Genomic DNA, 9,504 nt, shown 5'->3' with positions numbered 1-9,504 from the left:
GACCCAACAAGAAAATATAACCCTTGTAAACATATATGCACCCAATATGGGAGCACCTACACATGAGAAAAACCCACAAAACTCTTGGAGGACTTTAAGGAAGAGATTGACAGCAATACAAACATAGTATTAACACCCCACTGATATCACTGGATAAATCTTCTAGACAAAAAATCAACAAGAAAACAGAGGCCTTAAACAACACACTAGGTGAGTCGGCTTTAATTGATATTTACAGGACACTTCATTCAGCTGCTTGCTGAGGGTGCGAGGGTCCGGGACATCCCGAAGGAGCCGAGGCTGGGTATTGCCCGGGGGTCTCAGCCTGCAAGGTCTGCAATCCCCGCTGGGTCTGCAGCAGCGCCTGCATGGCGCGGGGATTGGTAAGGATGGAGAGTGACTCTGGGTTCGGCACCTGCTGCAGGAAGACTGGGAGCTGCTCCTGAAGCTGAGGGTTCCCATGAAGAGCGGCACATTCACCATCAACGGGTGGCAAAGTTCTGGGCAAGTGTCTGCATTATGCTGTGTGTGTGGGGGCAGAGATCATGTTCTGCATCCGCTGGGGCTCTCTGAGATGTGCTGGAGCAGGGCCTGCATTTCCAGGCTGTTGAACGTCCCTGGCCCCAGGCTAGCTGTATTGATCCCAAAGGGGTTCGAGGCTGCACCTGGCTGGTCCCCGATCCTCCGATGTCCTCCCCACCAGCCCCGGGGGCCTGGGAGGTGGTGGGTGAGGGACTCCAGGGGTTGGGGAGGGGCTCTCGATTCTCAGTCCTCAGTGGCTGGGAAGATGAGCTGTCAGAGTTCCCAGCCAGGGAAGAGAAGGGATTGTTGCCAAACTGTTCCTGGGCAGCCCTGAACATGGGCTCCTGGATGTCTGTGTACGTGCGGTGGAGGGCGCTACACCCTCCAGAGATTGGATGCTCTCCAGGTTGCTGAGGGCCCGGTCCTGGTTCTGCATCATCTCCTGCATCATGGCTGGATTTCAAGCAAGCTCCATCGTCTGCCTCATGAGCTCGGGGTTCTGCTCTATCAGCTGCTGCATCTGGGGGTTGGCCATGATCATGTGGCCCATCAGGTCAGGGTTAGACATCATGTCCTGGACCAGGGGGTTCTCCATGATCGGCGACAGCATCTCAGGATTGGACATCAGTTGTCTCTGCATCTGTTGCTGCAGCTTCATGAAGTTGGCGGAGGCCAGACCCAGGCTGTCTAGGCCTAGGATGCCCCCATAGCTAGAGATATGGATGCGGTAGCATCGGAGGGCCCAGGGGCTGGGGAGGGATGCCCGCCGCCACTGCTCCTCCTGCTCCCACTGCCAGCATCCAAAGTGGCACTGCCAGAGGTGGAGGGCTGGGCAGGGGTGGCAGGTGGAGCAGGCGTGGTGGAGGGTGCTGGGGCAGGTTCCGGAGTAGAGGGGGGAGAAGCAGTGGCAGCAGCTGGATCTTGAGCCCTCTGAGGGGTCTTGATGACCAGATGGACAGTAAGCCCATCCTTGATTCCATGCTGGTTCCGTGTGTCCCCATCCTTGAGGATCTTGCCTGTGAAGATCAGGACCAGCTGATCCTTAAACCTCCGGGAGATTTCCTCTTTGAACTCCTTGACTGAGGCACAATGGCTGATCACAATTTCCTCCTTGTCCTTGGGGGTCTTGACGGTGACCCGAATGGGGGGCCTCCTCTCGGTCCTGTTCAGCTCTGCCATGCGGCCACCGCCCCCGGCTGCCTGCCAGCATACCCCAGCTCCCCCTTCTCTGTCTCCTTTATGACTTGTTTAGAAGTCTATTTTGTCAGATATGAGTATTGCTACCCCAGCTTTTTCTTCAATTCTATTTGCATGGAAATTTTTTTTTCATCCTTTTACTTTCAGCCTGTGTGTATCTTTTGCTCTGTGTTGGGTCTCCTATAGATAGCATACTTATGGGTTATGTTTTCTTATCCACTCAGCTAGCCTATGTCTTTTGAGTGGATCATTTAATTCATTTATGTTTAAGGTTATTATTGACTAGAGGCCCGGTGCACAAAATTCATACACTGGGAGGAGGGAGGATGTGGGGTGGTGGTGTCCCTCAGCCCAGCCTGCGCCCTCTCACAATCTGGGACCCCTTGCTTCTCACTGCTCAGCCAGAAGCCGGGCTCGCTGCTCCTTAGCACTGCCACAACGGCGGGAGAGGCTCCTGCCACTGTCGCTGTGCTCACCAGCGGTGAGCCTGGCTTCTGGCTGAGTGGCACCCCCCCTGTGGGAGCACACTGACCACCAGGGGGCAGCTTCTGCGTTGAGTGTGTGCCCCCTGGTGGTCAGTGTGCGTCATAGCGACCAGTCGTTCCACCATTCGGTCAATTTGCATATTAGGGTTTTATTATATAGGATAGGTGCTTATTTATTGCCATCTTCCCCTCTATACCTATGTTCCTCTTCCTCTCAAATTTCTTCTTCTTAAAGCATTCCCTTTAACATTTCTTGCAATGCTGGTCATGTACTCCTTTAGCCTTTTCTTTTGTCTTGGAAGCTCTTTATTTCCCCGTCAGTTATGAATGATAGCCTTGCTGGATAGAGTAGTCTTGGATTCAGATCCTTGCTTTTCATTACTTTGAATATTTCATGCCAATACCTCTGGCCTGAAGTGTTTCTGATGAGAAATCAGCTGACAGTCTAATGGGAACTCCCTTGTAGGTAACTTTCTGTCTCTCTCTTGATGTCTTTAAGATTCTTTCTTGTCTTTAATGTTTGTCATTTTAATTATGATGTGTCTTTTTTTTTATTTTTTATATTGCTTCTTTTTTTTTAAATATTTTTATTGAGGTATTATATGTGTACATATCTTACTATTACCCCCCCACCCCACACCCACACATGCCCTCCCCCCCCAGAGTTTTGCGTCCTTTGTTTATGCTTATATGCATGCATACAAGACCTTCGTTTGATTTCATAACTCCCCCACCTTTCCCAAACTTTCCCCCTGTAATTTGAAAGTCTGTTTGATGCTTTACTGTCTCTGTATCTATCTTTTTGTTCACCACTTTATAATGTTCTTTACTATCCCTAAATGAGTGAGATCATGTGGTATTTTTCTTTCATTGACTGGCTTATTTCACTTAGCATAATGTTCTCCAATTCCATCCAGGTTGCTGCAAATGATGAGAATTCCTTCTTTTTTATGGCAGCATAGTATTCCATTGTGTAGATGTACCACAGTTTTCCAATCCAGTCATCTGCTGATGGGCACCTAGGCTGTTTCCAAATCTTAGCTATTGTAAATTGTGCTGCTATGAACATAGTGGTGCATATATCCTTTCTGATTGGTGTTTCTAGTTTCTTCGGATATATTCCCAGGAGTGGGATTACTGGGTCAAATGGGAGTTCCATTTTCAGTTTTTTGAGGAAACTCCATACTGTTCTCCACAGTGGCTGCACCAGTCTGCATTCCCACCAGCAGTGCACGAGGGTTCCTTTTTCTCCGCATCCTCGCCAACACTTGTTGTTTGTTGATTTGTTGATGATAGCCATTCTGACAGGTGTGAGATGGTACCTCATTGTTGTTTTGATTTGCATCTCTCGGATAATAAGTGACTTTGAACATGTTTTCATGTGTCTCTTGGCCTTCCTTCTGTCTTCTTTTGAAAATATTCTGTTTAGGTCTGTTGCCCATTTTTTTATTGGATCATTTATCTTCCTCTTATTAAGTTGCATAAGCTGCCTGTAGATGTTGGAGATTAAACCTTTATCAGTGATAGCATTTGCAAATATGTTTTCCCATGCAGTGGGCTTTCTTGTTGTTTTGTTGATGGTTTCTTTTGCTGTAAAAAAGCTTTTTATTTTGATGTAGTCCCATTTGTTAATTTTCTCTTTAGCTTCCATTGCCCTAGGGGCAGTGTCAGTGAAGAAGTTCTTGTGGCATATGTCTGAGATTTTGTTGCCTGTGGATTCCTCTAGTATTTTTATGGTTTCCCGTCTTATGTTTAAGTCTTGTATCCATTTTGAGTTTATTTTTGTGTATGGTGTAAGTTGGTGATCTAGTTTCATTTTTTTGCATGTATCTGTCCAGTTTTCCCAACACCATTTATTGAAGAGACTGTCTTGACTCCATTGTATGTTCATGCCTCCTTTGTCAAATATTAATTGAGCATAGTGGTTTGGGTCGATATCTGGGTTCTCTATTCTGTTCCATTGATCAATATGTCTGTTCTTGTGCCAGTACCAGGCTGTTTTGAGAACAGTGGCTTTGTAATACAACTTGAAATCTGGTATTGAGATCCCACCTACTTTATTCTTCTTTCTGAGGATTGCTGAGGCTAGTCGGGGTCTTTTTTTATTCCAGATGAATTTTTGGAGAGTTCTTTCTAGGTCTGTGAAATATGCTGTTGGTATTTTGAAGGGGAGTGCATTGAATCTGTAGATTGCTTTGGGTAGTATGGACATTTTAATGATGTTGATTCTACCAATCCAGGAACATGGTATGTTCTTCCATCTGTTTACGTCTTCCTCTATCTCTTTTTTCAGTGTCCTGTAGTTTTCTGCGTATAGGTCTTTTACCTCCTTAGTTAAGTTTATTCCTAGGTATCTTAATTTTTTTGGTGCGATGGTAAATGGGATTGCTTTTTTAGTCTCTCTTTCTGTAAGTTCATTATTGGTGTATAGAAAAGCCATAGATTTCTTGGCGTTAATTTTGTATCCCGCTACATTGCCGAATTCATTTATTAAGTCTATTAGTTTTTTGATGGAATCTTTTGGGTTTTTTATGTACAATATCATGTCATCTGCAAATAAGGACAGCTTCACTTCTTCTTTTCCAATTTGGATGCCTCTTATTTCTTCTTCTTGCCTAATTGCGATAGCTAATACTTCCAGTACTATGTCAAACAGGAGTGGTGAGAGTGGGCATCCCTGTCTTGTTCCTGTTCTTAGGGGAAATGGTTTTAGTTTTTGCCCATTGAGTATGATGTTTGCTGTGGGTTTATCATAAATAGCTTTTATTATGTTGAGGTATGAGCCTTCTATTCCCACCTTGTTGAGAGTTTTTATCAAGAAAGGGTGTTGGATTTTGTCAAATGCTTTTTCTGCATCTATTGATATGACTATGTGATTTTTATATCTCAATTTGTTTATGTGATGTATCACGTTTATTGATTTGCGGATATTGTACCATCCTTGCATTCCTGGGATAAATCCTACTTGGTCATGGTGTATGATCTTTCTGATGTACTGCTGGAGCCGATTTGCTAGAATTTTGTTGAGGATTTTGGCATCAATGTTCATGAGGGATATTGGCCTGTAATTCTCTTTCATTGAGTTGTCTTTATCTGGTTTTGGTATTAGGGTGATGCTGGCTTCATAGAAGGAGCCTGGAAGTGTTCCTTCCTCTTGAATTTTTTGGAATAGTCTGAGGAGGATAGGTTTTAGTTCTTCCTTGAAAGTTTGATAAAACTCTCCTGTGAAGCCATCTGGCCCCGGGCTTTTGTTTGCTGGAAGCTTTTTGATGACTGCTTCAATTTCTTCCATAGTTACTGGCATGTTGAGCTGTTTAGAATCTTCCTGATTGAGTTTTGGAAGGTTGTATTTTTCTAGGAATATGTCGATTTCCTCTAGGTTGTCCAGTTTGTTGGAATAGAGTTGTTCGTAGTATTTTGTAACAATCCTTTGTATTTCGTCGGGATCTGTTGTTATTTCACCTCTTTCATTTCTGATTTTGTTTATTTGGGTCCTCTCTCTTTGCTTCTTGGTGAGCCTGGCTAGAGGTCCATCAATCTTGTTTATCCTTTCAAAGAACCAGCTCTTGGTTTTGTTGATCTTTTGTATTGTTTCTTTGGTCTCTATGTCGTTTATCTCCGCTCTGATCTTTATTATTTCTTTCCTTCTGCTTACACTGTATGATGTGTCTTGGTGTGGGTCTCTTTGTATTCATCTTGCTTGGAACTCTCTGTGCTTCCTGAACTTGTGAGATTTTTTTCTTCACCAGGTTAGGGAAGTTTTCTATCATTATTTCTTTAAATATGTTTCTCTATTCCTTGCTCACTTTTTTCTCCTTCTGATACCCCTATGATGTGGATGTCATTATGTTTCATATTATCCCAAAGTTCCCTTAAATATCCTCCTGCTTTTTAATTCTTTTTTTCTTGTTGCTCCTTTACTTGAGTGTTCTTTTTCCACCTTTTCTTCCAAGTCATGGATTTGATCCTCCATTTCATTCAACATACATTTATATTTTCCTGTGTATTTTTTTAAAAAAATATTTTATTAATTTTTTACAGAGAGGAAGGGAGAGGGATAGAGAGTTAGAAACATCAATGAGAGAGAAACATCGATCAGCTGCCTCCTGCACACCTCCCACCGGGGATGTGCCCGCAACCAAAGTACATGCCCTTGACCAGAATCGAACCTGGGACCTTTCAGTGCGCAGGCCGACGCTCCATCCACTGAGCCAAACCGGTTTTGGCTTTCCTGTGTATTTTTGATGTTAGATATGTTATTCTTCATTTCCAACTGGTTCTTGTTCAGGGTTTCTATTTTCTTTTTCATGCTGTTGTAGTTCCCACTAAGTTCCTTGTAATTCTCACTAAGTTCCTTGAGCATTCTTCTAACCATTACTTTGAACTCTTTATCTGATAGATTGCTTGCCTCCATTTCATTTAGCTCTTTTTCTGGGGATCTATTCTTACAATTGGGGATTGTTTCTTTGCCTCCCAGTCTTTGTGGGGTGGCGTTGTGTAGTAAGTGTCCTGTGGAACCCAGTGGTGCAGTCTCCTTGATCTCCTGAGCTGGATGCTCTGTGAATGTCCCTCGTATGGATTATGTGGGCTCTGTTGTTGTAACTGGGTCTCAATTGCTGTTGGCCCATTCATGTGTGGGATCAACCCTCAGGCTGGCTGACTGTGAGGCTCAACTCCAACCACATCATGCAAGTTGCTATACAGGTACACTCCCGCCTCCACATCCTTAATCACCTGAAAATTGATACAGCTTTCTAAATATCGTTAGATCTGTTCACTTCTCCACATGTCCTATTTGGAGCACCACAAAAACTTCCTAACTATGGTTCCAAAGTGGTCCTCTGTAAATTTGCTGCCTTTCTTTCTGAAAGGCAAATTGGTCATAAAGCCTTAAAGGTAAAGTTAAACTTAACCCAGATTGAAAGGCCCTGCATGATCTGTTCCCTGCTTATCTAATCGCATTCTCACCACTCTCCATTCCAGACATTTACATCTTTTTTCAGTATTGTGAATCTCTGCTCAACCTCATCTGGGCCTTTGCCAAGGCTGATCATTCTGAATCTCACTTTTTATGTCACTTGCTCAGGGACATTTTTTCTTAAATGCTCTCCTGCTCCACACACTGGGGTTAGATGACCACTTACTCATGTGTTCCCATTTATTTTCTAATGCTTACTGGATGCCAGGCACCATTCTATGTGTTTTATAAAATTAACTAATTTAAATTTCACAGAAACCATAGATGTAGATACTATTATTATCATCTCCATTATACAAATGAGACAATGGAGGCACAGAGAGGCTTAGTACTTTTCCCAAAGTCACACAGCTAGTAGAGCTTGGATTTGAATTGACAATATAGCACTAGAGTTTGTGATATTATGTTATGCTGCCTGCAAATTCATATGCATTATAATTGACTATTTAATTATATTTCCTTGTGATTTTTAGCTCATTGAGAGTAAAGATTATGTCAGGTTTATTCATTGTTGTATTCCCAGTGGGAAGATTAGCCCATAATCTTTTAATGTAAAAAAAAAAATCAATGACTGAACAAAACAATTAGTTAAGATACAGACATGTTAGATGGATAAGAAAAAAGTTATAGGGTTTCTAGCTAATAGAACAATGCTCTGATAATTATCTGACATTATGTTGAAAGATCTCTAATTTACATGTTATACATCATGAGAACTGATGCTCTGGTCAAGTGCCTTATAAATATATAGTAGTTGATCAATAATCCTTGTTTAATTTTTAAACTTTTCATTTTTGAATTAATGTAAGATTTTTGAAACATCATAAAAATGGTTATGAAGAATTCCTATATACTCTTTACCTAACTTCCCCAAACGTTAACATATTAATAACCATAATGCAATGATAAAGCCAGGAATTAACTATTATTCCATTAACTAATTACAGATATTATCTGATTTCCCTTAACTGTCTCCAGGACTCAATGCAGGATTACCCATTGCATTTACTTGTCATGTCTCTTTAGTTTTTTAAAAAACTGATTCATATCCTTGATGCTTCTAAAGAGCACTGGTCAGTGAAGTTGTAGACTACCCCTCTATTTGGGTTTGTATGAGTTTCCTCATGATTAAATTTTGGTTATGCATTTTGGTAAGGATACGTCATACATGACATGTCCTTCTCAGCACACCATATTGTTTGTATATTTCATTACTGGTGACAGTAACTTTGACTCCTTGGTTCAGGAGATATATGCCAGTTTTTTTCTCACTGTGAACTTATTATATTTCTCATGGTAACTAATAAGCATATTATAGAGAGATACTCTGAGACTATGTAAATATCCTGTTTCTGGTCATATTTTTAACCACAAATTTTAACATCTTTTTTTATTTTAAACATATTTTTATTGATTTCGGAGAGGAAGGGAGAGGGAGAGATAGAAACATCAATGATGAAAGAGAATCATTGATTGGCTGCCTCCCGCACACTCCCCACTGGGAATCAAGCCCACAACCCAGGCATGTGCTCTTGACAGGAATTGAACCTGGGACCCTTTAGTCCGAAGGCTGATGCTCTATCCACTGAGCCAAATCAGCTAGGGCAAATTTTAACATCTTTTGATAATGCTTCTCTAAAACAATTATTACTGTGGTATTTGCAATTGATGATTTTCTATTGCCATCATCCTTTCTACAATTATTAATTGGAGTGTTCCTGTCAGAAAGAACTTCTCCTTTTCTTCCATTTATCTACTTTTTGATTTAATCACATTGATATCAATATAGACTTAAATATTTGTTTTATTCTGCTGATTATACTTAATCATTATCATTTTTATTTTGTTGCCCAAATTGTCCCAGATTGCAAAGCCCCATCAAGTTAGCTTGCGTTATTGCAATATGACCCCATCATTTTTGAGTACCTCCTTCCTGGCTGGTGCCACAAGCTGTTCCAAGCTCACTCTGATGTCGTCAGCATCTTTTAAAGAAGGCCTGCTTCCTTTTTACTGGAGACTAATATTTAGAAACAAAAATCTTACCACTAGGTGCTCACTGCTACCAGGGGTCATTGTTTCTTCACCCAGTGGGCAGAGCTAGGAAATATATTCATGTGTGACACACACACACACACACACACACACACATCTTTACTTATTTCCACATCTGTCTGTCTATTGAATACCTTGAGTTTATACCGATGCGTTGAATTCAATCCCAACACTCAGAGTTCATTCTAGTCTGTCCCTTTTTTATTTATAATTCCTTCTTCCAACAGTAAAAACACCTGGTTCTTATTATTAACAATGTATTTACTTATT

General features: G+C 41.6%; 1 pseudogene; it reads right to left on the bottom strand.

The window, feature by feature from the left end:
- Positions 1 to 248: 248 nt before the first annotated feature.
- Positions 249 to 1,701, bottom strand: LOC103301973 (ubiquilin-4-like; annotated as a pseudogene).
- Between the last annotated feature and the right edge of the window lie 7,803 nt (positions 1,702 to 9,504).

Source organism: Eptesicus fuscus, chromosome 23, assembly GCF_027574615.1.
Source record: "Eptesicus fuscus isolate TK198812 chromosome 23, DD_ASM_mEF_20220401, whole genome shotgun sequence".
Lineage (NCBI taxonomy): Eukaryota > Metazoa > Chordata > Mammalia > Chiroptera > Vespertilionidae > Eptesicus > Eptesicus fuscus.
The sequence above is the reverse complement of the archived record's forward strand: the minus strand, read 5'-3'. Positions and strand labels throughout refer to the sequence as shown.